We start from the raw sequence: 17,168 nt of genomic DNA on the forward strand, positions 1-17,168 counted from the left end.
AATTGGAGCACACTAGCTGGCACCACACACAAACACTTCAAGCATGGTCTAAGGTGACAGAAATGGGAAAAAAAATTCCTGGAGCAAAACTATTATAGTAACCAAGCCTCCACTATGACCCATCTGATCCTCACCTCTCCTACCACAGTATATCAGGTTGGTCTATGTGATGAAAAGGGTAAGATAGGTGGTATGTCACTTCTGAGATAGGTCATAAAAGACACAGGCGTCATCTGTCTTGGATGGTCCCTCTCTCTTGCTCTAGGGAAAAACAGCTACCATGTTCTGTGGCCTACAGAAATCACAACGAACTGGGACTTGCCAGCAACCACATGATTGAGCTTGGGAGTAGATTCTCCAAGTTCCAATGACCCTTTATTTCATTGCTCTTTTGACAGATCCTGACTTACAACCACACAGTTGAGCCATACTCAGATTCCTGACCCTCAATATGAGATGATAAACATTAGACTGCCTCAGTATAAAGGAAATTTGTTGCACAGCTATAAAAAATACAACTTTTGAAAAGAAAACCTGATATCTTTGAAAAATAACAGAATGAGGAGAGCAGTGATGAATGTGAAGTCAAAGGTACTAAGATTTCTAAGTCAGGAGGACCTGTTAGGTGGACTAAGGGTGAGAGAATCCTGATTTTGTGACACACTGTTTAACTAGCTGAAGGGAAAGGTCAACTACAGGTCTGAAACTCAACTATAAAGCAGTGCCAGTTAACATCAATGTGTAAGACTGCCAAGGCAAACTTGTATATTGAGGAAAAAAACACAAGGCCAAAAGCAAGAACATCCCAGTAAGAAGTAAATGAGCACTTGGGAGAATAAGGATAGCTCCAAATCAAGGATACTCCAAAATAAATAAAAGCAGGTGGCAAGTGTTACATGCTGCAATGCCACGTACATAATTTATATTGGATAAGCAACTTCATCTATTCCCTGGGCTTTTTCACATATTAATGTTTCTGAAATTTAATAAATGTGTGTCATGGATTTCTTTTATTCCCTAAAATAACTTACACAATTGACAATCAATTATATCTAAGAAGCAAGGAAACATGATAGTGACAAGTTGAACCTATAAACATGGAATATTTTTTCATAAGTTTTTGGGTAACAGAAGTCAAGAAAGCAGGCACCTCAAGATTATAATCCCATCTACTCAGGAGGTAGATTTCAGTTCGATGCCAGCTCAGGCAGAATTAGCAAGACTCCCATCTGAATCAATAAACTGGTGGCCCACACTTGTAATCCTAGCTATGCAGGACGTGTCACAGCCGGTAGGTAGGAGGACAGACGTCTGAGGCCAGACTCCGCAAAAAAAAAAAAAAAAAGCACTCTGTTGTTTTAAACTTTGGCTATAATAAAGACATCTGAAATCAGCACAAAGAACTGAATAATGAAAAGGATGCGCTAATGAATACAGGTGAAATCATTTCAACATCATCAGTAGTTCCCACGCACTCACACTCCTTCTACCGCCTGCGAACTGCAGGCCCGGGAACCCGCGCTGAAAGCGGTAGGTTGAACCGCTCTCTCGCACTGTGGTGGGAAGAGAGCATCAGAGAAAGTTTAGGAGGGCAAGGAAAGAGTACCAACAGCTGTGATAAGGAACCCCAGAAAAAGTTCAAAGCTGGAGGAAAGGATCAAAGATGAGTAAAGCCCTTTCCCTTAGCCCGGGCCCCTGCATCCAGCTATCTTGCTAGAAACTGCGGACGGCCTTCCTCCACAGCTGTGCTGACATGATATATTGTAACCTTGAACAGGTAAGTGCCAAGTCTCCTTCTGCACTCCCTGCTTGCTTGCTGCTGCTGCTTTTCTCAGTATAAAAACCTCAACCACCCTGAGCTCGGGGCCTGCGCCATTTTGGAGATATCCAGGTGCTGGCCCGCTAGCATAATAAAGCTTTCTTTCCTCCAACCACCTGGGTTTGAGTGTTATTCTCACTGGTCAGTCATACTGTCTGTAAAGTTTTCTACAACAGCTGTATCATGGAAAACTGGCGAAGCCACACCAGGATCCAGGCCGCCTCCTTGCAATATGCGACAGCATGCCCAATAGGCACAGGAACTACAAGACCCCAGCGAGGAACGTGCACCTTCCACACTCCCTCCACACGTCACCCCACGCCTGCCACCCTTGCTGTTCCCGGCACCAGGTCTAAGCACACCTGGGCAGAAGGAGGCCCCGGGCGGCACCCCGCCTGCAAACACCCCAGACCCGCTAGCCACAGCGCCCACTCTCGCTCTACCAGCCGGACCACCACGCGTGTCCCGCTCCGTGGACAGGGTGAGGGGCACACCCAGCCAGGGTACTGCCTGGTTGCTTCCTGGTGACTGAACACCGCATGGCGTCTTCTCTAGCTACGCAGCTCTCCTTGGGTCCGCAGACGCCGTCACCCGGTTGCATCTCCAGCGACCCCGCAGGAGCACCGCCCCCTCCGGAAGGCGCGCGCCGCTGTCCCTCCCCCGGGTGACGCACCCGCACTGCGATTGGCGGGCGCTCGAGCGTGGGGCGGGGCTTCTCTGCAAACACTTCCATCTCTGTGCGTGTGTGGCACTGACTGCTCAAGGTGATAGGCACAACTCCGTGGGAAGCCTGTGATGCGCGGTTCTCGTGGCCCTGCCGCTGACCCAGGGGTCCCTGGCGGTTAGCGGCTGGACAGCGTCCTAGAGCCGGAACCAACCTCCCAGGGTTGTATTTCACATTAAGTGTGAAATTGGTGCTGTCCGGCACCAACTGACCTGAAATACCAATAAAACAGAAGCCCCAGTACGCTACGAATTCAACAACCAGTAATTAAGGAATGGTACTGGCTCTTGGTAAACCTGAGAAAGGAGTTTATTTCCCAATCTGATGGGGGAGAGGAGAAGGAGATTTTCACATTTTCAGACACTAAGATCACCAAGAGGCTTTGCTGACATCTGGCTGGATGTCACATTCGGTAGGTCTGAAGAGGGGAGAACTTTTATTTCTCACAAGTTCGCAGGTGCTGGTTCAGGGGTCAGTAACAAATGGAAGCAGTAGTCTCTCCTTAGACCTCAAGGGAATGCCTGTGTGTTCCAGCACTTAAGAATTGACTTTATGGTCAATTCCTTCTGATTAACACCTAGGAGTGGTATGCAGCATTGTTCACAATAGCCGAACTTTTGAAAGAGCCCAGATGCCCTACAACTGATGAATGGATTAAGAAAGTGTGGTATATTATACAATGGAATATTCAGCCATGAAGTGTGAAATTTTGTCATTCACAGGTAAATGAATGGAACTGGAGATCATCACCTTAACCAAGGTAAGACAGGTTCAGAAAGACAAGTTCACATATTTTCTCACATGTGGAAGATAGATCCAAATACAAATACAAGCATGATTTTGTGTGTGTGTGTGTGTGTGTAAAACATGTTTCCAAAAGTGGGAGTGTTAGAGCAGACTAAGGGAGGAGGAAAAGAAGAAAACAATGATAGGGAGTGAATTATATTGAAATACATCACTTCTGTGTAGGAACAAGACATGACAAAACACACTGAAAACTGTTGAATGATACAGGATAGGAAGAAAAGGGTAAGAACAGTAATAGAGGGGGTTCGACTGGTTAAAGCACTATATATTTACAGGTAAAATATCAAGGCAAAAACTCACTGAAAAATGAACAGACACTAAAACAATTAATGACAGGAATGGAAAACAAGTCATATTAAGGGGATGGTAAATGAGGAGGGCAAAGAAGGGTGAATATGGTTGAGGTACTTCCTATAAAAGTATGACTATGGAATGTTGATACCTGTCAAAGTCATCTCAGAAAGGGCAGTAGCAGAAGAGAGAGATTAATGGAGGGAATTAATCAAACCAGGGTACAGTATATGTATATTTGGAAACGTCTCAACAAATGCCCCCATAACTCTCATATACTAATAAAAGCATTTAAAAAATAAAACTTCACCACCCCCACCCCAAAAAAGAATAGAAGTCACAAATACAATGGGAAGAAGATGTGGACTAAATAGAAAATGAATTACATTATACAGGAAAATTCTGTAAAGGAGGTATCTATTCTAGAAAAAAAATGTAAAATAATAATTTAAACAGTTGGGCTCTACCAATTAAATGGTAAAACCCAGGTCTAGCAAGCATGAGGCCCTGAGTTCAATCCCTAGTATCACAAAATAAAAATAGCTGGAAATAAATAAATAGTTGGGAAGGTGTTAGTTGGGGAGAAAAGGAGCCTCTGAAAGTTATACTCTCAAATGTATGCAGAAGAGGACATTAGTCAGTTACATGAACATCAACTGGCTATTTGACATTCAGGCATTACTACAGGTTTATTTTTAGATGTGATAATGATACTGCTTATGTTTTGTTTTTAAGAATCTTTATCTTTTAGAGATGTATACTAAAATATTTACAAAGGAAATGAAATGGTTTGTGCCAAAATCATGATGGGCTGACTAGGGATCAAGATAAAACAAATAGCTGTGTATCAGTAATTGAGCTGGAAGATAGCATTATATTGTTTTCTGCATGTGTTTGACAATTTCTATTAATAAAAAGTTTTTAAAACTATGGTCGTAGCAAAACATGGAAAAACCTACATTTAACCTGACAATTAAAAACAAGAAGAGGTTAATCTCTTGCTTCAAAATCATTTTTTGCAGGAACCAACCATGTGGACAAATGAGAAAATACCTTTTGTTTACAGAAGGCAGCAATCCTAAATAAACATGGAGGGCTTTGACATAAGATAGCTGACTACGTTAGATCATTCCCCTTGTTACGTGCCAGTGTCGAAGTGCTTCAGGCCAGGGTCAAGTGTCCTTGCCTTCACAGGCCAGGAAACTGACTCATGATGCAGCTGAATGATGAGCCAAAGCTGGTGTATAAAGTAGGATTTATTAGAGAAAAAGGAAAGGCTACAGCTAGAGAGGTGCAGTGGAGCCTGGAAGCCTGTAGGTAGCTCCCTGCTCAGGTAAAGGCTGGGGTTTTTATGGACATTTTAACTCTGGGGGGTGGGGTTCTCATTGGCCATGCATTTCACAGCCTTTCTTAAGTGAACTGGTATAGTTAGCACCTTTATTGGGGGAAAGGAACAGTCTTGAGAGCATTTGGCTCATCAGCCTTACAGCACATCTATCAGACTCTGGATCTCTTCTTTAGGATGCAGGATGCAGGAATAATACTGCTCTCTATGGGAGATGGGGTACTCACCCATCTGCCTTAGGTCTCCAGACCCAACACCCTCCACACACTAAAACTGTATATCACTTTTTGTGCCTCTAGAACTTTTGTTCTGCTACTGATCCACATTTTCACTATAACCCTAGTACACTGCCCACTTCTCAACTCCACTTGGTGATACTCGTACACCTAAGTGCTTCCAATCCCAAACTTGCTCCTACTCAGAACTCTCAATCTCAGCAGTGTCACTGACACCTACATAGTAAATCATGTGGAAAACTGGAATTTCCATGAACATTTTTATGTCTTACCAAAGTCCTGTCCCTACCACCCTCCAGGTATGAATCATCTATCCACTCCCTGCTGCCTCCTCTATTTTTCAGGCCCCTAAAGTCTTCTGTCTACCTACTAGTAGCTTCCTAACCCATCCTGCCTAATCTACTCTGGTCCCTCATCTATGACAGACATACAATCTATTCTCCACATAGACATTCGCACATGGAGTGTAAACACAGATGTTTATGATCTCCATGTTGTTCTTCCTTTCCTTTGTGAAATGTGCCAGCTCCTGGAGCTGCAGAGCCTAACCATTTGCTCTTCCTTTTACCTGAAAGTCTCCAGACTCCCACTCACCTTATTAATCCCTATGCACCTATCAACCCTGAACCAGATTTCCTGAATTACCATGTCCTAACCTCCCTGATCTTTGTTTTTATATGGATCTGTGCTCCTTTGACAATATCATCTAATCATAATTAAAATATAGTAATTATAATCATCTGTTTACTGTTGGCTCCACCTCTGTAGTTAAACGTAATAGCATGCACCTTCTTCACCTTTATATCTCCAGCACATATGCCCAGTGTATCCCATATATACAACATGCAGATAAATATTTCCTATGAATGGATTAATAGTTATTTGTTATAGGTTGGATAGCACTTGAATGTGTCCTTTAAGAGTTCATGTACTGGAGGCTTGGTCCTTAGCAACAAGATGTTGGGAAGTGGTAGAGACCTTTAACAGGCACCCCTAGGCTTGAAGTGATGGCTCATGCCTATAATCCCAGCTACTCAGGAGATAGAGATCAGAAGGACCACAGTTCAAGGACAGCCTGTCAAAGCAAAAGGTTAGCAAGACCACATCTCAACAGACAAGATGGGTATGGTGGTCACACTTGTAATTCCAACTACACAGGAAGCATAGGTAGGAGGATTTTTGTCCAAGGCCAACCCTGGGCAAAAATACAACACCCTAAAGAAAAAAGATCTGGAGACATGATTCAAGAGATAGAGCACCTGCCTCAATACCAATTCATAAATGAGAACAGGATTTGAGGAAAAGGAGTAAGGTTTATTATTCCTTGGACAAAGAGGAAGACAGGGAAAGTCACCCCCTCAAAGCTCTGTCATCCCACATTTGAGAGAAAATGTCTGCTTTTTAATGGGGAGTCCAAGGACTCAGTTTGAGTGCGTGATGGAATGTATGTCGCAGAGTAGGTGCTAGCCTGGATTCTCCAGGTGCCCTGGCATCACCTCTCCAACGCTGTATGTCTTGACTGACAGATTTACATCTCTGGTGGTCAGGGAGAGGTAAGGGTTAGAAGACTGCCTGGTTTAATTGAAGAGTAAAGGATGTTAACCTTGGACTCTCCAGTGTGTAGAGAAAGGGGGAAAAGTGTGGGCTTGATTAATAAGCAGAGTAAATTGTTAGCATGAAAGCCTATTTCTAGCAAAAGTTTTTTCCTTTTGTAGTCCCTATTACATAGGGGAAATGCCACAAGGTGCAAAAGATGTGAGACTCAGAGCGTTAAGATATAATGTCTGCCCTGCTGTGTGTTGGGTCACTTTGGGCCAATTATACCTTCCTATTTACTTATTTCTCCCTTTTGGAATAGAATTGTTTGTCCTACTTCTGTCTTGCTATTGGATCTTGAACTAGGTAACTTTTTTTTATTTTATTTTACAGAAGCTCACAACTTGAAAGAGTTTGGCTCGTATGTCATAGAAAACTATGGTCTTGAACAATTTTTTTCTTTTTTTTGTGGTACTGGAACTCGAACTCAGGACCTACACCTTGAGCCACTCCATCAGCCCTTTTTGTGTTAGGTATCTTCAAGATAGGTTCTTGCAAACTATTTGCCCAGGCTGCCTTTGAACCATGATCCTCCTGAGTAGCTAGGATTACAGGCATAAGCCACCGGTTTGGAATTAATACAGTTTTCATTGTGAGTGGGACAGGATCCTTGTGGACCAGAGGTAGAAAGCCATGATTTGAATACAGTTTGAGTTTATCCTTCCAAAGTTCATGTATTGGGGCTCTGCAACTAGGAGAAAGGATTGACAAATGGGACTACATGAAACTAAAAATTTTCTGCACAACAACAATGAAGAGAAATGATCAACAGATTGAAGAGGTAGCCCACAGAATGGAAGAAAATCTTTACCAGCTATACATCTGACAAGTGATTAATAACCAGAATATACAGGTTGCTCAAAGAAATAAAACCAATGAAGAAATGGGTAAATGAATTGAACAGAGCTTTTTTCAAAGGAAGAAGTCTAAATGGTCAAAAAAAAAAAAAACGCATGAAGAAATGTTCAACATTCCTGGCCATAAAGGAAATGAAAATCAAAACCAAATTAAGATTCCACCCTCCTCCTGTTACAATAGCTACTATCAAGAACACAAACAACAACAAACGTTGGCAAGGACGTGGGGGAAAAAGAACCCTCATACACTACTCGTGGGAACGTAAATTAATGCAACCACTACGGAAAACAATATGGAGCTGCCTCAAAAAACTAAAAATAGAACTGCTATATGATCCAGCACACTCCTAGGGATATACCTGAAGAAATGTAAGTCAGGTTACAACAAAAACAATAAACACCCATGTTTATTGCATTATTCACAATGTAAAGTTATGGAAACAACTAAGATGCCCCACAACCAATGAATGGATTTAGAAAATGTGGTATTTATATACAATGAAATTTTATCCAGCCATAAAGAAGAGTAAAATTTTGTTTGCAGGTAAATGGATGGAAGTGGAGAATATAATCTTAAGTGAACTTAGCCAGATTCAGAAGGCCAAGGGCACATGTTTTCTCTTTTATGTGGAATATGGCCCAATACAAATACAAACAATATTATGAAAAGCAGATCATACTAAGGGAAGGTCACTAACGGGAGCAGGAAGTTAAAAGAAGGAAGTTAAGAAGGTGAATATGGTTGATGTACTTTCTATACAAGAATAAATATAGAATTTTTAAACCTATTAAAATCATAAGAAGAGGACTAAGGTAGAAAGGAGAAAAATAGAAGGGATGAAATAATTCAAGTTATAATACATATATACATGGAAATGTCACAGTGAAACTCTCTATATAGCTATCTTAAACAAACAAGAATATCTTTCTTTTAAAAATAGGGAACAGGAAGGCAAAACAGGTCCTGTCTAGGGGTTGGTACCAGTGGAAGGAGGGATGATAAAGGGTGGAGGAGGTTGAATATGGTGGAAATATTAGGTACTCATGTATGTAAATGGAAAATGAGACCTGTTAAGACTGTTCCAGGAATCAGGGGAAGGGGATAAAGGAGAATGATAGAGGTGGTTACTCCAACTACAATATATTGTAAAAACTTTTATAAATGTCACAGTATACCCCCAGTACAATAATATGATAATAAAACATCATTTGTGGTTAATATATAATCTATCATTACTGAAGAATTTATAATTCTCACTTTTCTGTTATCCTGTTTCCCACAAGTTAAAGAATAAAATAGCATATATGCTATGGCATACAACATAGACAATACATCAACAACTATTGAACAGTATTTTTACAGTTAGTTCCCTTGGTGGTAGAGAATGTAGGGAGAGTGAGGGTGAAGAACTGGTTCTTTACATTCTTTTGTATGTAGAACATTAAAAATTCATTTTTTCCCAGATGACTTTATTTTGGCTTCTTTTAGGAAATATGGTTCCCATAATATCTCGTGTTTCTCATCATAATCAATGACAAAGTCACTTGGCCTGTTGGACAATAGTTTCCCACTAGCTGCACAGCCTTTATTACCTAGGGAGATTTAAAAATACATATTCTTTGGGCTCTGTGTCAGCTCTATTGATCCAGAATCTCCATGCATGGAACCTGGACACCTCTATTTTTCAAACGTCAGTTTAGTGGGATCATGTAGTGCTGTTTTCAAACTCTGCTATTGCTCTACATGCCTGTCCCCACCTACACAGTTTTTTGGGTTTCCCCAGACCTCTCCAATGACCAATAATACACAGAAAAGGAATTGCATCACAACACAACTCTTGCAATCACCTGTCCAGGAGGTATTGGTAATGTATTAACAGCAACTAAAACAATGCAAGATTTCAACATGTTCATTTAATTACATTAAGATTTTTGTCATACTATATCAAAAATGCACCTTGCAGCACAACCTCTTCCTGACCTGAGTCAGGATGGGTGGGAAGTGTATTAGACCTTAGTAATGTAGGGCTTCCTCCAAAGTGATTGATCATTTCTTGCCGGAGCGTGACCCTTAGAAGGTAGAGAGCTGGATTAACGATATCCTATCCCACTGTGAACTCTGTCCTAGGCAAGCATTCTGATTAAAGAAATCAACTGCACAGTGGCAGGAGGGTAAACTGAAGAACGAAGACAAGGACAGTCACTTAAGGTAGGAAGTCCCAAGAACTAAGCAGGTTGTCAGGACCCTAGACAAGCAGATTGTCCCTCAGAAAAAAGAAACAAGGCCAAAAATCCAGCATCACAGAATGAGCATGTGCTTTTCACCTAAGGTCCCAAACTGCCCATTGGTAGATGTGAGAGTCATTCCACACCCTAATGGCATAATTACACTGGGCTTAAGAAAATGAATTTATTCTTCTCACTAACTTATAAGATATAATCATGAAAGTACAATGCAAACATACCTGATAAACAGGCCAAACACAAGCTGCAGAGAAGCTGCTTACTTTGAAACAGTGAAGTAGATGGGAATGACTTAGGGACAGAAAGAATAGACAGAATTTCACTAGTATATAGGAAAATTATATTTTTGACAATTTAAAGTTAGTATATCAAAGACCAGAGTAAAACTAAAATAGCATAATGCTGGCTAAGTTAGGGTAAAGTGCTTTTCTGATTGAATTCCTAGAGAATTTCTTCTATAATACATAGAAACTTAACAGCATTTCTTCCCAGGAGGAAAGGCATGGAACAGGAAATGGAAGAGCTGTAATACAAAGTTCATGGCATTTTGAAATTTCTATATTTTAAAGTATTTACATCTATAAACTATTTAAAAATTAACCACCTTTAAGATAAGAAATGAGTGCTTCAATTTTTATACATGAATATAACCTATTGTGAAATCAATGATCAAAAACATTTCCATCAGCCAGTTGTGCACCTTTGCAAAAAGACACTAGTAAATACTGTGCGGTCAAAAAGTTCTATGCTTTTTTGAAAACAAACACCCAAATGAAATATAAAAAGCTGAAAAAAGATCAGGGCAATCAAGTTGTTTGGATACACATCGGGGAGGAGCTACATTGTAGTCAACCATGCCATGTTTGTACATAAGATAGAATGTGCTATGATACAAAAGCGGTAGGCTAAATATGCCCTATCAGAATTCAGGGGGAAAATTGCTTGGTACAGTGTATGCTTAGCATTCATGAGGCCCTGAGATCAATACACACACACACATACATCAAATGAAAAGGGGGCATTAGATACTCAACTTATTGTAAGTAAGCCATAGGTGGAGAAGGTTCCTAACTGCAAACTAAGGCATTTCTTAAGGAAAAATAACATCAACTCAGAGAATGGCAAGAGTCCAGAGAGCAGAATGAAGAAACATGAAGCATCTTTCCCAGGGCGTAGGACTAGGCTGTAATCAAAACACTGATGCAGGTGCTTGATGGGAATAAATACTCAGATCAGTGTGCCTCCCACAGCCCCAAGCCCACCACATTCATGCCACTGTTCTCATTGTATGCTGAGTGTGTATGGACAGGGAGATAACAGGCCACTGTGATGCAAGGGTTAGGGCATACAGGGTTAATGTGAAGACTGGCAGGGGAGATAAGATCCAAACCTCCCCAGTCCAAAAACTCCCCTTTCATAGTTGACATTACAGTTATTATGGTCCTCTGCATCCTCCAAAGTGGGGTGATAACCAATGCCAACCAGTTCTGAAGGCATGTGCAGTATAGCCCACCTGTCACCTGTCTAAACTTTTAGGTGTTTTTCCTACTTAAAAATTCAAGAATATTGCTGGCATCTCACACATACAATCACAACAGAGCGATTGATGGGAAGAACATGAGCAATCAGAAAACAGTTATATAACATCTGGCTGTCAATGAAATCTGCTAATCACCTTAACCCCACCTGAAGAAACACCCAGGTTTCTCCCATCAGACTGGCTCAAACCACATAAAAGCCAGGGAGACCCCAGACTACACTGCTCTGGAGCTGCATGGCTCTAGCCCGTCATTTCTCCTTTGATGGCATCACTTTCACTTTCCACTTCAATTGGCTTTGCCACACACTCCTTGTCTCTCAGATCAATTCTTTGATTGTGACCTTAGATAAGAGCCCGATGTGATCCCCCAAATTCCTGATAACAAACAGAACCTGATTTAATCGAGCTTCTGACCACTGTCAAAAAAAGAACTCTGGAGGAACTGAAAGAGGCTAAGTAGACTTTGAATTTTGGCAAAATGTGAGTAATTTGTAGCCAGAGGGTAAACTTCATGCTACTAGTGACCTTCCAACTGGGACAAGATACATTGTGTAGCTGACCATACTGTCCTGAAGCAGACCAGAGACAAAATGAAACACCATAACATATACAGCACAAGCCATACTACTCTGTCCAGTTCCTTGACCCTAAAAATTGTGACATGTAATGAGAATTTTATTTAAGCCAGCAAGTTTTCTAGTTGAAACACTTTAAATGTCACTAGCAAGCGTGTGGAGGGTTAGATTTAACTTTCAGCTGAAAATAACTGAATAGTAAAGCACATTTCACGATGATATTCTGTCTCAAAATACAGTTGTGAATTTAAAATGTTCAGCTTATGAAGCTGTCTCTTTTTATTCTTTATCACCTCAAAAGTACAGTATACTCCACAAATATAGTCATAGCTGGTGCAAACATTCATTTTTTGTTATACATTCTTAAATAGCTAAAATAGCAGAGAAATTAAATGGTCATTAACAGTTTGAAAACATGACAGATCCCTTTGAGCTACATACAACTATTTTAATAAAAAAGTACAAGTACAGTCACTGAGAAACTTATATAAATGTAGCAGGGAGGAGGATCAGAAGAAAACAGACTCAGCCTGAGTCCTGAGAAAGTAGCAGGGAGGTAGGGATGACATAGCAGATAGATAAAACCTGAGGTATCTAAACTTGAGGAAAGTCATGTAGCACTGGGGAGGGGAAAAAGTCATGTAGCACTAGGGTAAAGTAGCCTATAAAATTAAATATAACCATCTATGGATTAGACCTTGCTTTTGCTTCTGTAACCTGCTTGCAAGTGTATATAAGGTGAGACTCCTTTGTTCTTAGGGCTCAGGCTTTGGACACAAGTCCACTGATTCTGTGCTGGCACAATAAAGCTTTTCTTCCTACAAAAATGCCTCAGTGTCCTGTATCTCAGCTAGCAACTTCCCACAACAAAACAAGTTAGAAATTATGAAAATTTGTGTTTCTGGTTCTTATTATTTGCATATTTTTTCACTGACCTTTTCTCAAATGTGTCCCACTAACTCCTGAATGCTTTCTTCTAGAGGACTCCTAAGGATGTCGCCACATTTTCTATACAGATGCACTGATCTGTGCAAACACACTCTTCAGGTTTTACCAGGAATCACATCTCCAGTTACCATATTTATTCATGAGCATGATCAGATCCTCTCCCTATCTGCACTGCATTCAAACAGTAGGACAAAAGAAAAGAATGAACAAAAGTTGTGCAAGTTTACACCAGATAAACTCAAACCTGACAGAGAGGGAGGAGTCCAGGAAAACAATCCCACTTTTGAGGGCTGTATCACTGGCAAAGTGGCTGTGGTGCTGCATGTAAGGAAGTGTAGACCACAGAAAGCAAGATCCATCCAGAAAGACAAAGTGAGAAGAATGGGACCCAGAATGGAGCACTTGGTTGAGTTATGTTAAGGAGCAGGAAAGCAGAATTCAGGGCAACAGAGATGACATCTTCAGAAAGCTGTGACAGGGACTAGCAAAGAATGTCAAACCAGTAGCTCCAAAATTACCAAATGGCCTTGGATGCGGACTACCATTTAGGTTATTAATGGGCTTCTGAATAGCTGAACTGTGACAACACTGAGTGGGCTAAAGGACAAATGAGCAGTGAGAACTGCCAGGAAATTTAGCTTTGAACAGTCTGCACATGTGCAGGTGGGATGGCAGACAGGTACAGAGTGACTGAACAGCCTGTCCTCCAGATATTCTAGGATTTATTCACCAATCAAATATGTGCATCCAAGAGCTGCATGGGACCACGCTACTTTAGAAACTCCAGAAAAATTTATTAGGAGAGTATTGCATTAGAAATGGATAACCATTTCTACTGCAGTGCTATTTCCAAGTTGGTCCTGAAAAACTCACAATACCATCTATGAAACCAGGTAATGTGTTAGCCTTTGGTGAAATTTTTATGTTCCATGAGAAGTTAGCATGCTCTCTTCTCAGGCAACAGTCAAATTAAGTAACAAATGTGTCTTCCCCTTGTCGTGGCATCAGAAAGATCAGAGAGAGGGCTAGGCATGGTGGCACACACTTGTAATCCTAACTACTCAGGAGTCAGAGATAGGAAGATTATGATTCAAGGCAAGCAGGAATGAAAAAATTAACAAGACCTTATCTAAAAAACCAAGTTGGGTGTGGTGCAGCACACCTATAATTCCAGCAACAAAAGAGGTGGATGTAGGAGGATTATGGTGACCTAGGTAAAAACACAGGACCCTGCCTGAAAAACAACTAAAGGGAAAAGGGCTGGAGGCATTGCTCAAGTGGTAGAAGGCATGACTAATAAGCACAAGGTGTTCAAACCTTAATACCGTACTCCCCACCAAAAAAAGTGCAAAGACAAATTGTACATCCGTGTTGACAGATGTTTTTAGCATTTTAAAACCTGCCTATGGCTGGTGAAGTGATTCAAGCAGTAGAGTGCCTACCTAGAAAGTGTGTGGCCCTGAGTTCAAACTCCAGAACTAACCAAAAAAGAAATATAAAGAAGCTGCCTATGTCTACAAGTCAACTTGAGCTTATTTATGTGCATTACCCTCAAGCTGTTTTACTCATTTCTACAATTCCATCATTATTTATAGAGTTCACAAAGTTCACAAAATACTATGTAAAATAAGATGAAGAATAAACAAATAAGTCACTGGAAATTGGTTCATTTTTTATTTGTCTTAGAAACACATTCTGGAGGTGTAGCTGAGATAACAGACTCATGAGTCAACAAGCATTGTTTGGTTCTGATTCTCCTGCTGAAAACTCTACATGTTAGCCAGAAGTAAAGATGAAAAAAATCATGTCTGTAGGAAAATAATCCATTATACCAGAAAAAGTAATGAAGACCTCAATGAAGACCTACCCCAAAATCCATTAGTTGGTAGAAATTGAACATAAAATTTTTTATTAGGCCAGCACTGGTGGCTCACACCTGTAATCCTAGCTACTCAGGTGATAGAGATCAGGAGTGACAGGTAGTAGTTAGACATAAACAGTGGCCACAAGAGGGAACAAGGAAATTATATTCTTTCAATAAATATTTTAAGGAACAGACTCTGATATTGGAACCAGGAGAGCCACAGAGCCACAACAGCCAGTCCTCCCCCATGTTCTTTTAGAAGCTAAGTTACAGGAACAGGGAGATAAACAGTAGCTATCAGCTTCTGCTTTCCTTTGAGATGTTTAAGGAGCTACAAGGATCCTCGAGTGGGTGGAGAATGACTTAAGAAATGGGGACCAGCATTTTGAGTGTTTGTTCCCATTCCCTGCATGAGAAACAGGAAATGTCTATGTCTCTCTCTCTCTCTCTCTCTCTCTCTGTGTGTGTGTGTGTGTGTGTGTGTGTCTTTCTCCCCTCCCCCACCCCCTTGCTCTCACTCTAGAGAAAACCCACTTTCAGTCTGTTGAAAGTGTAATCCTTTCCCAATAAACTTTACTGTTACTTTCACTGAATCTTTGCCACTTACTTGAATTCTTTTGCTGGATGCAAGAACCTGGGTAATTTTCAGGACCATGTTTCCAGTAACAGGAGGATCTTGGTTTCAGTCAGTCCCAGAGCAAATAGTTCCAGAGACCTTATCTCAAAAAATCTCACCAAACAAAGGAAAGGGTTGGGAGAGTGGCTCAAGTGGTAAGATCACCTGCCTAGCAAGCATGAGGGCCCGATTCAAACCTCAATGGCCAGGAAAAAAAATTGTTGGGAAAATTAATACATAGTCAACTGATATAGCAATAAATAATGATCACAGTTTGAGGCCAGTGGGGGCAAATAGTTCACTAGACCCCATCTCCAAGACAAGTGGTGCCCAGGTTGGCAGGTTGCTCAAGTGGTAAGAGTGCCTGCCTAGCTACTAGCTCAAACCCCACTACTACCAAAAGAGAGAGAGAGAGAAAGGGAGAGAAATACTGCAAGCAAACATAATGTCTTTGCTAAAAAATGCATCGGGGCCCAAAGCACAATAACTTAAAAAGAAAAAAAGCATACTATAAAAAAAAATGCACCTGGGGGCTACATATCTTCAATCCCAGCTACAAAGGAAGGTGAGGTAGGAGGAAGATCATGGTCTGAGGCTTTCCCCAGGCAAAAGCAGGCACTATTTGCGGACTGGGGCATGGCTCAAATGGTAAAGCTTCTTTCTTAAAAGTCTTCAAGTTCAAATCCCATTACAGCTAAACATGCAAACAAAAAGTTATAGTAAAAAGACACTATCTGAAAATTTAACAAGGAAAAGGGGTTGAGGGGGGTGCAGTTCAAGGGTGCAGTGCTGCGAGGCCCTGCATCCAATCCCCAGTACTGTCAAAAAAGAAAAAAATCACTTGGGCTATAGGATGAACTAATTACTTTCCCACAGGACTCCAGAGGCTCATCCCACAGTAATTCCTCCTCTTTTCATGAGTTGCATGCTACAACTCAGCATTTTTTATTAAAAAAATGTACCTGGAACTTGGGGACACCGTCCCCGTGATGGTTCCAAAGAAGTGCCTCTACATATCCACAAGACAAAGATCTGCCTTGTGCCACTGACATGCGCTGGCCATGAGGAAGCCACTAGATGTGAGGAAAGGCTTTACTCCAAGTTGCGCCTTCCTGGCTGCAGTCACAATGCAGGGAGCAGTCACATACATGGCCGCTGCGACAGTCCCTCCCAGCCCAGCTGGGCTCCGTCCATCACCTGCGTCAGGGACACATAGGAGGACACCTATGGTTCTGCCAACACCTCCTCAGGGTCGCCGGTCCTGCACTCCATGGTCCCCAAAGATGGTTTCTCTCTCACCCTGGCACAGAACTTCAGGGATTCGGTGGAAGAACTCGCAGACCCCGCCACAGCTTCCTGAGAGCCTCAGGTCGGGAACGTCTGGGAGGAAGGTGGGGGCGGGGCAGCGCCTGCGCAGAAGAAACCCGGAAGAGCTGCGCTATGGATGATGCTGGTGACTGGATTGCGTGAGACTACATTTCCCACAAGCCATTGCGTAGGTCCCACAAGACAAGGGACACTTTATTTCCCAGGAGGTTTTGTTGCAAACAGACCAAAATGAGATGATTTAGGATTGGTTCCTACCCACGTGATAGCTATGTGCAATCCTGCTGCTGTCTTAAACCCTGCTCTCACAGTCCAGTGCATTGTGGGATAAATAGTTTAAATTTTTAGCTTAAATGCATTGTGCTGACATGGTGGCTCAA

The 17,168-nt window shown here is 41.5% G+C and overlaps 1 long non-coding RNA gene and 1 other non-coding gene across 2 annotated transcripts in view; one reads left to right on the forward strand and one right to left on the reverse strand.

The window, feature by feature from the left end:
• Positions 1 to 16,858, reverse strand: part of LOC141418921 (uncharacterized) — a 518,407-nt gene extending 501,549 nt beyond the window's left edge. The window contains exon 1 of the long non-coding RNA XR_012443587.1: positions 16,425 to 16,858. This is a non-coding gene — a long non-coding RNA (uncharacterized lncRNA). The remainder of the gene's footprint in view (positions 1 to 16,424) is intronic.
• Positions 4,654 to 4,786, forward strand: LOC141419124 (small Cajal body-specific RNA 3). Its single transcript, XR_012443784.1, has one exon.
• Positions 16,859 to 17,168: the final 310 nt, after the last annotated feature.

This window comes from Castor canadensis, chromosome 18 (genome assembly GCF_047511655.1).
Source record: "Castor canadensis chromosome 18, mCasCan1.hap1v2, whole genome shotgun sequence".
NCBI classification, from domain to species: Eukaryota; Metazoa; Chordata; class Mammalia; order Rodentia; family Castoridae; genus Castor; species Castor canadensis.